Raw genomic sequence first — 13,154 nt, 5'->3', positions numbered from 1 at the left:
TTCCTCATAAAAGTCAAAGTACTGACTTATTTCATCTAACAGCTATTACTGAAACTTCTGAAAAATATGCAAATTCCTCCATGTATAAGTATTTCTTGCTTCATTTTCAATTTATAGTCTATTATAAAACTATCTGAACTATAGTCAAAAACAGATTAAATATATAAAGTAAGTTGAATATACTCTTTTTTTTTTTCCTATTTATTTCCATAGAAAATCATGTCTTGCTTGAACTACAGTGACATCTTGTGGCCCAAAATGTTTTATTTGGTTTTAGTACATTAATGGTGATTCATATTTTATGCTCCTTTCAGTTTTCGGTTTTAAAGCAGGGTGTTTCCATTCAAGCAAATTCCATTAATATGGTTTTTGAAAAATCACTCAACAAAACAAAATCAAAATAAGATGTGTTAAAAAGAAAGCTTCAGAGGAAACGTTCTAAGACCATTGTTGACTTTCTTTTCAGAGTGGGTGAATTACTTAGAGCATACTTTATTTTTAAAATATTGGAAGTATTTGGGGAAAACAATGAAATGTACTTCATCTGAAATTTGAGAGCAAGTAGTCTTAATGATTTTGTTATTTTCTGTGCAATTAAAACTATTCAACTAATCAATCAATATGATTAAATGTGATCCCATTGTCTATATTTTATTAACCTTTTGTTTGTTTTATTCTATGATATGTACATTATCTTTGCAACTTAGAAGCTTTAGTTTGTTTCTTTGGTTATCTCCTGATAAACATATTGAAGTTATTTTTCTTCAAGCCTCTCCTTTCGTCAATTATTTCAGTTTTGCCAGATGGCTTCTGGTTATTTTCAGAATTCCCCAAGGATCCATATTGAACACACTGAATCATATCTGCAGATTTTCAACAGGAAGCATAATTGCACTTCAAAATCTATTACCACATACCCTTAAAATTTGATCACTAACTGAACAATATTTGTTGACCAGAACATAGAGAGGTCTGCAGGTTGTAAAGCTTATTTATAAAGATAAAGAATAATGGATACTATGTGGTACAAGTTATCCCAATTTAATTTAATATTTTTTCATTTATATATAATAAACTATAAATTAACAATTGAATAATGTACATCTAAACCTATTTCTGCTATATGAACATTCAGAATTTCAGAGAATGGTTGATGCATTGTAAGAGGTGTAATTAAGTTAGTCCCTTCAGCATTAGAGGTGCAGTACTAGATTCTACAATTCAGTTGTTATTGTTCTTTAGTTCAGGATCCTCTACATATCCCAAAATGAGTATTTATGTTTTAACAACTAGATTTTCTTTCTATAAATGATTTGAAAAATTATGTTTACTGCTTCCCATTGCAACCATAAACATGACAACACCAAAGTTTTTATTTTGTGTTTTCTTGTAGATGAGTGCTGTGTGATTATTAGGATTGCTAGTTTGGTTACAACTAGTTTTGGTCACTCACCTAACTGACAAGGGAAGGTGTGCCTTACCTTAGCATTTTCTAGATGTTTAACAAGGATTAACCAAAAAGACAAAATTGCTCTACTTAACATTATTAATTTTAACATAAACCTAGAGTAAATTGTAAATATTGAACAGATATAATATTGTTTTGACTATAACTACTAATTTTTCTTTACTAGAATATTGGTAAATGCCCAAAGTATAAAAATGGGTGTGTGTATATATGAGTGAGGAAGTGAAAAAAATGTAAAATAACTTAAAATGATGAGTCCAGTTAAAGTTTGAAAATATTTACCAATTAATGAAAAAATATTTGCTTCTGTATTTTATAACTATTATGATGTATTTTCCAAAATATATCTGGATTTCTCAAGGACAACATATGTAGAACTCTGACTATAATTGAAGCTCTCTGTTGATGCCCACGGTAATGGAAGTAAGTAAATATTTTAGTGGAAAAGGGAATGTTTTCATGGTAAAGGAATAAAGGCTTAAAACTGATATTCTTTATGTGTATATATATCCTGTAATAAAAAACAAAAGACTCATTTACATAACAGGTTATATTATACTTTGTATGCAAATGAGAAAGAACTATTGAACTGAGGAAAAGTGTTTGCTAATTGATTTTATGGTCCAGTACATACAACTCTAACTATCTTGATAATTCAGGGCAAAACATTGATTTTGTTTATAGTATCTGGGTAATTTGAGCAAAAGCCATAGTGGTTTTCTGTCTAAATAACTTAGGAATTGGCTTCTGTATTTTCCAGACATAATATGAATTTTAGAGATTTTTGAGTACAGCTTTCATATTTTGGTTTATGAATTCACATTCATGAATTTGAACCTATATATTTTATAGGAAAAAATTTAAATATTTATACTATTAAAATGATTGAGACATATTAATCACATTCCCTTTCCTGTATTGCATGCTATAATTTACTGGAAAGAGCAATCTGTTAGTCTTAAGGGAATTGATTTTATTTAGAATCCAGGCTAATTAAGTGGGCCTTTAAGTCTTTTCTACACATGAACACATGGGGTGATGTGAATGAAAGAGTTAAAAAAAAGTGTTTAATTTATGTGGATTTATGCCAAAGAAAGTAGAAAAAGAAAAAAACAAATACTGTAATTTGAATTAGATCCAAAATGAATTTGAACACCAAATGTAGATATATTTTTTAGAACATTGTGGGTGTTTGAGCAGAGGAGGCTGCAAAAACAAATTGTTAATTTTTTATTATAAAAATATTACAAGATCTAAGAAAAATATGTGTATGAGAACATGGGAAGAAATAAACAAGTTGTAGTGACATATATACAGAATTTTTAAAAAATGAATGCAACCCCAGGTTCTGAATTTTTAAATCTTGATAAATTAGATTAATTTATAGATTAGATTTAAAAAAAAAAATGTGTGGACAGAAAAAACTTAGCCTAATAATTATGAACAAAAAGAGTTATCAAATATTTATATTTTAAAAACTCAGATTATTTTTATGAGAATGATTACAATATTCATGGGCAAATTCAGATACCTATGTATGTGAATTATGCCAGAAAGTAAAAATAATAACTCAGTGCACTTGATAAAACTTGCAAAATCATGTTTACTAACCTGATTAATCTATTTTAGAAATTAAAAACTTTTCCTCTATATGTATGAATGCATATAGAAAAAATATGAACTATTTTAGCAGACCTTTATATAATATGGCTAATCCACCATAATAAAATCAGAGTTACCTAAAGAGTGCAAAAATTATTTAATAGCAGGGAAGCAATGGAAAATTTAAATTAAGAAGCTGGAAAAAATGTATTTATTAAAATGTAACCTCCAGTTCTTATTAAATTGCATAGTGGAACAAAATATGCAATTTTATGTATGAAGAGATTCATATAAATAATTTAAGAATGCATGACAATGTTTGAGGAACGCCTCAAAGAAACAGTTCATTTTGTTTTACAGAGATATTTTCAGTAAAAATTATCATTTAGAAAAATATTCTCATACTACTGTTATCATTTAATCCTTTCTAAAGACAGTCTGGTTAATAAAAAGTTAATAAATAGAATATCAGCACTTGAAATGATGCAGAGGTTTGAGACTCACTGAAAACAAGAGGAAGAAAATACAACAAAAACATTCATGATATAAATTACAACAAAATAGTTATTTGTTTAGGATTTTTTAGCCTAGTTAGAAAAATGAGGGGAAATATAATTCCATTGACAGTTAAATAAAATAATGCAAAAATCCCAGAATATTTTTAAATGTCAGCCATATGAGGAAAGCAAAAACAATTTACTAAAAACAACAGACAATAAAAAAGGATTTAATTACTCCCAAATTGAAATATGAATATATAAAACTGTTTTATAGAATATTTTGAAATCATTTCATTATTATTATGCAAAATAAGCAGGCAAGAAAATAATATATTTTTAAAAATCCTATGATCCATGTTCTGGTTTGCTAGTGCTGCTGTTATGCAAAATACCAGAAATGAATTGGCTTTTATAAAGGTTTTTTTTTTTTTTTTTTTTTTTTGGCTACAAAGTTAGAGTCTGAAGGCCATAAAGTGTCCAAGATAAGACATCAACAAATAGGTGCCTTCACTGAAGGATGGCCATTGGTGTCCGGTAAACCTCTGTTAGCTCAGAAGGCATGTGGCTGGCATCCACTTGCTCCCAAGTGGTGTTTCAAAATGGCATTCTCCAAAATGTCACTCTTGGGGTATTTTGTCCTTTCTTAGCTGCAGCTGCTCTTCAAAATGTCACTCTTAGCTTGTGTCTGGGCCTGTTTGGTTCTTTTTAATGTACTCCAGTGATCCAATAAAGATCCATCCTGAATGGATGGGGTAACACCTCCATAGAAATAATCCAATGAAAGGTCTCACACACAACTGATTGAGTCACATCTCCGTGGAAACACTGAACCAATAGGTTCCAACTTAATCAACATTAATGTATCTGCCCCACAAGATTGAAACAATGAATATGGCTTTTGGTGGGGCATAATGTATCCAAACTAGCACATTCCACCCCCTGGACCCCAAAAGACATATTCTTTCCAGATACAAAATATATTCATCCCATCACAATATCACAGAAACTTAAGTCATTTCAGTAACAATAGGTAAGTACAAGATGCCATCAAAATCAGTTTCAAGTGTGGTCTGTCCTAAAGCAAAATTCCCCCTCGCTGTGGACCTGTGAAACTCAGGACAAGTTATCTATTGCCAATATACAAAGGAGGGACAATCATAGGATAAACATTCCTGTTGCCGTAAGGAGAAAAAGTGAGGCAGACAGGGATTAAGGAACCAAAACAATTCCTAAAACCTGCAGGGAAAACTCCATTATATTTCAAAGTCTGAGAATCATTTATCCTTGGGGCTTGAGAGTGCAGGAGTCCAACCCTTTCCAAAGGCTTTTGTGGCAGCCGTTTTCTCTCCAAATGCTGGCATGAGTGCACCAAGGTATCCAAACATTGGGGAGATCACCTTCTTCTTGGCCCCACTCTCCTCAAATATCAGGGTGCCAACTGGACTTTGCCTCTCCAGGGCAAAGTCTCTCCCCACTCTGAACAGTGGGGTGGTGGCCAGGCTCTCCCCAATCCTTGTGGGATGTACTGCACCCTCTCTGGGTCCTGGGGTGGCAGCACTCTTCCTAAGCATTGAGTCGGAAGACCCACACTCTGCCTCTGGGGCAAACTCACACTTTCTATATGGTAGGCCACTTTGTTCTCCCTGCCAGAGACCTCTTGACTCCAGACTTCAACCTCCATGGCTCTGTCTTTCAAAAATTTTTCCTTCAATTTGTTCCTTGTCTGTCTCCTCCAATCCAGGCTGTCAGTGTCTCCATCTATACAGATGTCACAAAAATTCTATAGGCTTGGAATGAAGCACACAGGGGTCAAAACCAGCAGACAATAGGACTTTCCACAAATCCTTTCTGGATAACTCCATCTCCAATCCTGGCTTGTAATGAAATGGCAGTCAGGTTCTAGGTTTGGTTAAATCCCCACATGGGCCTCTAGCTTCTGAGGTGTCATTTTTGGAAAATCAGAATTTTCCAAACCATCAATTTCTAGTTTCTTTGAACTCAAGAGTTCAAAGAACTCTTGAAAGGGTTACAGTCTTGCACACTCAAGCCCCAAGGATAAATGACTCTCAGACTTTGAAATCTAGTGGAGCTTTCCCTGCAAGTTCTAGGAACTGTTTTGATTCCTTAATCCCTGTCTGCCTTACTTTTTCTCCTTATGGCAACAGGAATGTTTATCCTATGATTGTCCCTCCTTTGTATATTGGCAATAGATAACTTGTCCTGAGTTTCGCAAGTCCACAGCTTATCCCTCTCCTCTCACATTTTACTATAAGCTGCAAGGAGAAGCCAGGCCACACTTCTGATATTTAGTGTTGAAATCTCTTCAGCTAAGTATCCCAGCTTGTCATTTTCAAATTCTGCCTTCCATGAAACACCAGGACTCAATTTTGCCAAATTCTCTGCCACTTTAAAACAAGGATCACCGTCCTTCCAGTTTGCAACGACACATTCAATATTTCTGCTCAAGGCCTCATCCTAAGTATCTTTGGAATCCATATTTCTACCAACAGTTTCTTCAAAGCAATCTAGGCCTTTGCTTTTAAGACCCTCACAATTCTTCCAGAATCTCCCCCTTTTCCATTTAAAACGCTGTTCCAACATGTTTGGCATTTGCAAACTCAGCAGCAGCAACATATCACTTCTCTGGTACCAAAACCTGTTCTGGTTTGCTAATGCTGCAGTTATGTAAAATACCAGAATGAATTGGCTTTTATAAAGGGATTTATTTGGTTACAAAGTTACAGTCTGAAGGCCATAAAGTGTCCAAGGTAAGGCATCTACAAAGGGTACCTTCACTGAAGGATGGCCATTGGCATCCAGAAAACTTTCTTAGCTCAGAAGGTATGTGGCTGGCATCTGCTTGCTCTCACATGACATTTAAAAATGGTGTTCTCCAAAATGTTGCTCTTGGGGCATTTTGTCCTCTCTTAGCTGCAGCTGCTCTTCAAAATGTCACTCTCAGTTGCTCTCCAAAATGTCACTCTTAGTAACTCTGTGTCTGGGTCTGTTTGGCTCTTTTTAATGTACTCCAGTGATCCAATAAAGATCCACCCTGAATGGGTGGGGCAAGACCTCCATAGAAATAATCCAATGAAGGTTCTCACCCACAGTTGATTGAGTCACATCTTCATGGAAACACTGAACCAATAGGTTCCAATTTAATCAACACTAATACATCTGCCCCCACAAGACTGCATCAATGAATATGGCTTTTGGTGTGACATAATACATCCAAACTAGCTCAATCAGTAATAAAACAAAAGTCCTGGACTAAATATAAACAAAACAGTAAATGGGAAATTGTATGTGCTCAGAAACATTCTCCCAATAAAAATATAAATAAACTACATAAATATGTATATACAAAATTAAAATTAGTTCTAATACAAGAGCTGTAAGCCTGACCTTGTATTATTATTTAAAAAATTATATAGACTTAAAATTACGTCGATAAACTCAAATTCCATCATCAAATGGTCTTTTGTGAATCTTTTATAATTTTAAAAAAGTTTCTATGATGGTTTGGAGATGTACATATCTGAGAAAAATATGTTCTTAAATTTAATCCATTCCTGTGTGTGGGACTCCATTGTAAGCAGGACCTTTTGATTAGGTTACTTCAGTTAAGATCTGGCCCAGTACAATCAAGATGGGTTGTAATTCTATTACTGGAGTGAATTTCAAACACAGTAAAAGTCACAAAGGAAGCAGTCAAAAGTTGAAATCAATGAAACCCAGAAAAGAATGGAGAAGCCTGTAGAGACCTGACATGTGCATGGCTATGTGACAAGCTAGAACCAAGAATTGCCAACAGCCAGCCCCATTAGGCCACAGTCTTCAGGGAGAAAGCATCAATTTGTTGATGCCTTGATTTGGAATTTCTTTTAGCCTCAAAATCATAAACAAATAAATTGCCTTTGTTTAACCTGATCCATTGCATGGTATTTGCTTGAAGCCTAGGACAGTAAAACAGTTTTGATTAAGAGTTCTAGGCAATCAGTAATCAAGTTCTTCCCTAAGTGGCTGGAGTGGACAAGAATTAATTTGTAGTCCCAAATGAAAACAAAAATATTCTTGAGAAAATTGACAACCCTACCAAAGATAGATAATTTTTTGCACATCTAACATTTTGGTAGCATGTCATGGATTTAAAAGTTAAAACTACCAACTCATTTTAGAAAATGAAATATTACCAAGAATTAAAAAGAACCATGTGTGATAACAAAGGTGCCAATTCTTCAAGAAAATATACAACTCCTAAAGGTGAGTATTCCTAAGGCACAGAACTATAAAATACAGGACACAGAAACTGACAGAATATAAAGGAGAAATAGATAAATTCATATTTATGGTTGGGGATTTCAAAACTTCATTTCCACTAATCAATAGAAAAGTTGAAAATCAATAATGTATAGAAGAAATGATCAACACCATCAAACAAATTGCACTGATTGACATTAAAACACAGAACGCACAACCTTTTCAAGTACACGTAGGACACTCACTCAGAAAACCATATTTGGGGACATAACAGAAAGTAAAGTCATTTTCACTAAGTACCAGAACATTTGAATCTCTATAGGTATAAAAATTAACATTAACCAATACATCACATCATATGCACAAAATAATTCAAAATTGACCATTTATTTAAATGTAAAGCCTAAAATGATAAAATACCTAGAGAAAATATGAGACATATGTGATCTTGAGCAAGGCAAAGATTTCTTAGATAAGATGGAAAAACATGAAGTATACAATAATAAATAGGACTTTACCAAAATTAAACATGAATACAGTAAGAAAAATAATTTGATAAAACTCAGCATTCATTCATGATTTTTTAAAAGACTCTCAAAAATGGAAAATGGAAATTGAGGAGAAATTCTTCACTTGGTAATGATAAATACCAAAACTTACAATGAACATTATACCTAATCTTGACAGACTGAGTATTTTTCCCCAAAGGTGAGGACCAAGGCAGGGATCTCTGCTATCATCATGGCTATTGAACTTAGTACTGGAATTTCTACCAAGCACAGTAAGAAAATAAGAGATGAAAAGAGAAGAGAAGAGAAGAGAAGATTAGAGAAGAGAAGAGAAGAGAAAACAAGAGAAGGCAAGAGAAGAGAAGATGAGAAGAGGTATACGGGTCAGAAAGGAGGAGATAAAATTCTCCCTATTTGTAGATGACATGGTGGTTTGCATAGAAAATTCTATGGAAGCCGCACAAAAAACCTCATGCTGTGAACTCAGCAGTGTCAGCCAAGACAGATTACATATCATGTGTTGTTGGCACTTACTCCCAACCTGGGCAATAATGATATGCCCAAGGAGATGAATCCAGGATCCTGGACACCCCCAAGCAAATCATGTTTTGCTCAGGATAATAAATTGAAGGTAGTAGTGCCATGAGAAGTCTCAAATTGGTTGTGAATTCTCAAGGGGACAGTCAGAAACCTGAGGGTACATTTTCCTGTTACTTTCCAATGACCTATGCAGGGAGGAGGAAGTCATCGAAATGGTAGAGGTTTTGTGTACTCTACAAAGGAAGATAAACCCTGTAGGGGTACAGCCCACCCCTGGAAAGTCACTGATCATCTTGGGGTTGGTAAAAGAAAGATGAGTGAGTCATTTGCCTGTCTGACTACATTGGTAGTTTTTACAACCTGACAGTTTGCCCAGAGTTATGGAGAAGAAGAATGCACAGCAATGGCATAAACAAAGGACTTCCCGATGTTAGTACAAATGTGAGGCAGGGAAAGTCAGCTCCTTGAGTGTCAATCTGGAGTCAGCAAGGACAGGAGAAGGAGTGAGGAGTCATATGGGATATCCAGAAGTTGGTCAGCTTCCCTGCAGCCACAATAACCTAGGTCAATTAGAAAAAGGTGCTTCCTTTCCAGGTTGCCTCCAGTCCAAATCAGTAGAAAACAAGAGGTGGGAGCAGGAATAGGTCCTGACAGGGTGATCCTGCAACCACTTCCAATGGGAGACATTTTTATCAATCTAATTGGAGTTTTTTATCTTTTCCCTCTAATGCCACCCAGTCTGTCTATCCCTTGATTTGAACTATAACCTGACCTGTTTCCCATTGATTTTAGTGCCTTATCCATATCTTCCAGTCCACTTCCACCCTTTTCTGATAGATGGGAGTGGCCAGGAGTCCTGAAAGATACCCCATGACTGTTCCCAAGGGGACTGGTGGCCCTAACAGGGGTAGCCATCTCCCAGCAACCTCCAATATGCACACGACAGGCCCTGCATGTCCAACCCACTGGATAGTTACTCTATGTGTGTTAAGCACTTCTAGACCCACTTCTGTCATCCCACCCCTCAACCTGGAGGACCCAAACTCCCACCTTTCTGGGAATCATGTGGAGAGTATAATGGGTAAAATGTGGAATCATCCCTTGACAGTGTCTGGAAAGGAGGGTCCCAAGTGATGTGTTTTTGTCCCCCTTTATGGGACAACCTTCATCATGATGGGTGGGAGGGCAGACATGCAGCAGAGCCTTGGTTTGTCCTCCACCCTTGTGCCCACTTGTGCTAGGAAGCAAGATAAGGCCATGTTTCTCTTCCTGGGAACTGCTGAGTTCAGCTTCTAGAGGGCCTGAGCAAAGTGGACAGTCCATCCAGTAAGAGAATTGTCAGGATGTAGACGTCAGAGCTCCTTTTGTAGGTAGCCATTCAAGTTCTCCACAAAGCTGGCTGTCCGTGAGTGGTCAGTGATATGGAAGGTCCATCTAATTCCTTGATTCTGGGCTCTTGATTGAGTGGATTATGCACCCAAGGTAACCCACATGTGTACTGCACCTCTACAATGAAACAGAAAGGCAAGGCCACAGCCTGAATAGGTGTCTACCATGACCAAAGTATGCAACATACTGGAAAATGGCAGGAGAGGGCCAATGTGTTCCACTTTCCCTGAGCAGGCCCTCTGGTAATAGTCCCTAACTGTCCTTTCAGGACTTCAACTCATAGTTGACATGTCTCACATTAGTAAATGGCAGATTGTGCCTCTTTTAATGTGTTCCTGGGTCCATAATTTCATGGTGATGGAATTTCCATGTTAGGTTTGGTGGTGGATCCATCCAGTGGCAGAAACAACCATGGATAATTCATTTATTTCATACACAGTAAATATAGGAATAGGGAATGTTTGGAAGTAAGAGCAATAGAAAAAAAAAAGAAATTTCTGAGAAATAACAATTATATAGTTTATCTCATAACTATATAGAGAGTAAACACTCTTTAAGGAAAAATGATATTGGAAATAAAGGGGGGTAGTTAATAATGATCAAAGGATCATTTTACAAGGATAAGGTAGCAATTTTAAATTTGTATGTAATAAATATGACAATTTCCCCCAACAGTTGTATATATTCAGTTCAATTTCAGTAAATTTCTTAAAGAATATTCAGGTAATTGGAAAATAAATTCTAAAATTCATATGTAAATGCAAGAGTCATCTTAAAGAAGAGGAAAAAAGAGGGAGAACACTTTTAATAGATAACATGCTTTTATTTTTTTATGCAGCTGTATTAAGGAAGTTGGTGTGATATTGATAGAAGGATGAAGCCCCAAAACAGATACACTTGTACCAGGAATAATCATATAACTCAAGTTCTGTTTAACAGCCATGAAGCAAGAATAGATGATTCAATAAATGGTGCATGAATAGGTAATTACACATGTAGGCATAGATTTAGAATGTTTGGAAAAAATATAAGATCTAGATTCAGAAAAGATCTGAAGAGCAAAAAAAAAAAAAAAAGAATAAAGAATATTGGTAAACTAGTCTCATTGAAGTTAAAAATTTCTGGAGGCATGGGAAGATTAGACTTAAGATATTTGTAACATATGGGAAAAATTATAAATATATACATACAAATATATAAATATATACTTATAATTACATGGCACACATTACATAAAATTCTAAATCTTGAAAAGAAAAAATGGGCTAAAATTATGAATAAACAAAAAAGAGGAGAAGAAATGTGGGTGGACAATAAATTTTAAAATGTGCTAAACCTCACGAGTGATTAGTAAACTGGAAAATAAAGAGAGATGATATTTCACACTCGTAAAACTGCTAAAACAATGTCAGGAAATCTTAAAAGATAATTTAGCATTATCTACTGAGTTTTAACATGTGCATAACCATGCATACATTAAGCCAAGAATCATTCTTCTATTTAAACACTGCAGCACAGCTTTCACATGCAGCAAAAATGCAAAATAATAGTAATGGAGATATTATTTTAAATGAAATAAAAAGTAATAAGGTATTTTTTTTAAAAAATTAACAGTTAAATTATATAAATAATAAAATGGTGTGTTATCCATCAATTAAGATAAAATAATCAACACCATCATTAATTGGATATCATCTGATTTATCCAAATATAATATTAAGAAAAAAATGTTGCAGAAAAATATAAACAGAATAATATCAGTAATAAAATGCTTACAACATGCTAAACATTACCGTATACTTACATTGACTTTTGTTTCTGCTGTTAAAATAAAGTTTATCATGAATTTCAAATTGAGGGTACGATATTGAAGTTGGACAGGGTGGGAATGTTATGTAGGAAAGGCATATGGGTTTTATCTTTAATAAAGTTTCATGCTTTTAGTTGAGCAGTGTGTATAACTTATTAATTACAATAACCTTTGTATGCTTTGTATGTTTGAAATATTTCATAATAAATGTGAAATGAAAAAATAAGTATAATTTAGAATGATGAAAATATTTCAAATAATTTAATATGTATACAATGAATAATGACATAAGGATGAAGACACACCATTACACTATGGTTGATTTAATAGATATAAGTTGAACCTTGTGCCTCATCTACTTATAGATTCTACTTATAAGATATAGGAATGTACTTATAAATTCTTTCTGGGGAAGTGTAAGATAAATTGTTTTATAAATTTAAATAAATGAATAATTTGTAACAATGAATAAATTTAAAGGTAAATGTTATTATATTCTACAATGTCATAATTCTAGAAATAAAAATAATTTTAATATTTACTGATCATTAAATGAATACAATAAAATAAATTTAAAGAGAGAATGCACATATGTGTTTTAGAACAGTAAATGATGACCAGGACACCATTTATAAATATGTTTTAAAGACTTGCCTAGGTATCTAACTTCTATGCTCCCAAATAATGATGCAAATTACCAAAGAGTATTAAAGTAGGGAAATGCTACTCATAGTTTCACAATCCAAATATTTCAATGATTTCTTCAATTTTCTTCAAATTGAAGAAAGACATCAATGTCTCACTGTAGAATATCCTTCAATCAAAAACAAGATTGAATCATGGAAAATAAGTAAAATAACCCTATAATAATCCCTAAATCGGGGAAGCCCAGGCTTCAAGTTGAGAAGCAAATTGATGTAAGTATTTTTGGAAGTTATTCATCCATTGCAAATCAACCTAATTACAAGCAGCTATCCTCGAGTGCCAATGTATGTGCAGGCTTCTAGCAAACTGAGAGACATTAGCCAGGTTAGTTTCCCTAGAGCTTGATAAGACTTATGCCCTCTATCCAAAGT

The sequence above is a fragment of the Choloepus didactylus genome, chromosome 3, assembly GCF_015220235.1.
Source record: "Choloepus didactylus isolate mChoDid1 chromosome 3, mChoDid1.pri, whole genome shotgun sequence".
In the NCBI taxonomy this organism is placed as follows: Eukaryota; Metazoa; Chordata; class Mammalia; order Pilosa; family Megalonychidae; genus Choloepus; species Choloepus didactylus.
Note: the sequence above shows the minus strand (reverse complement) of the source record.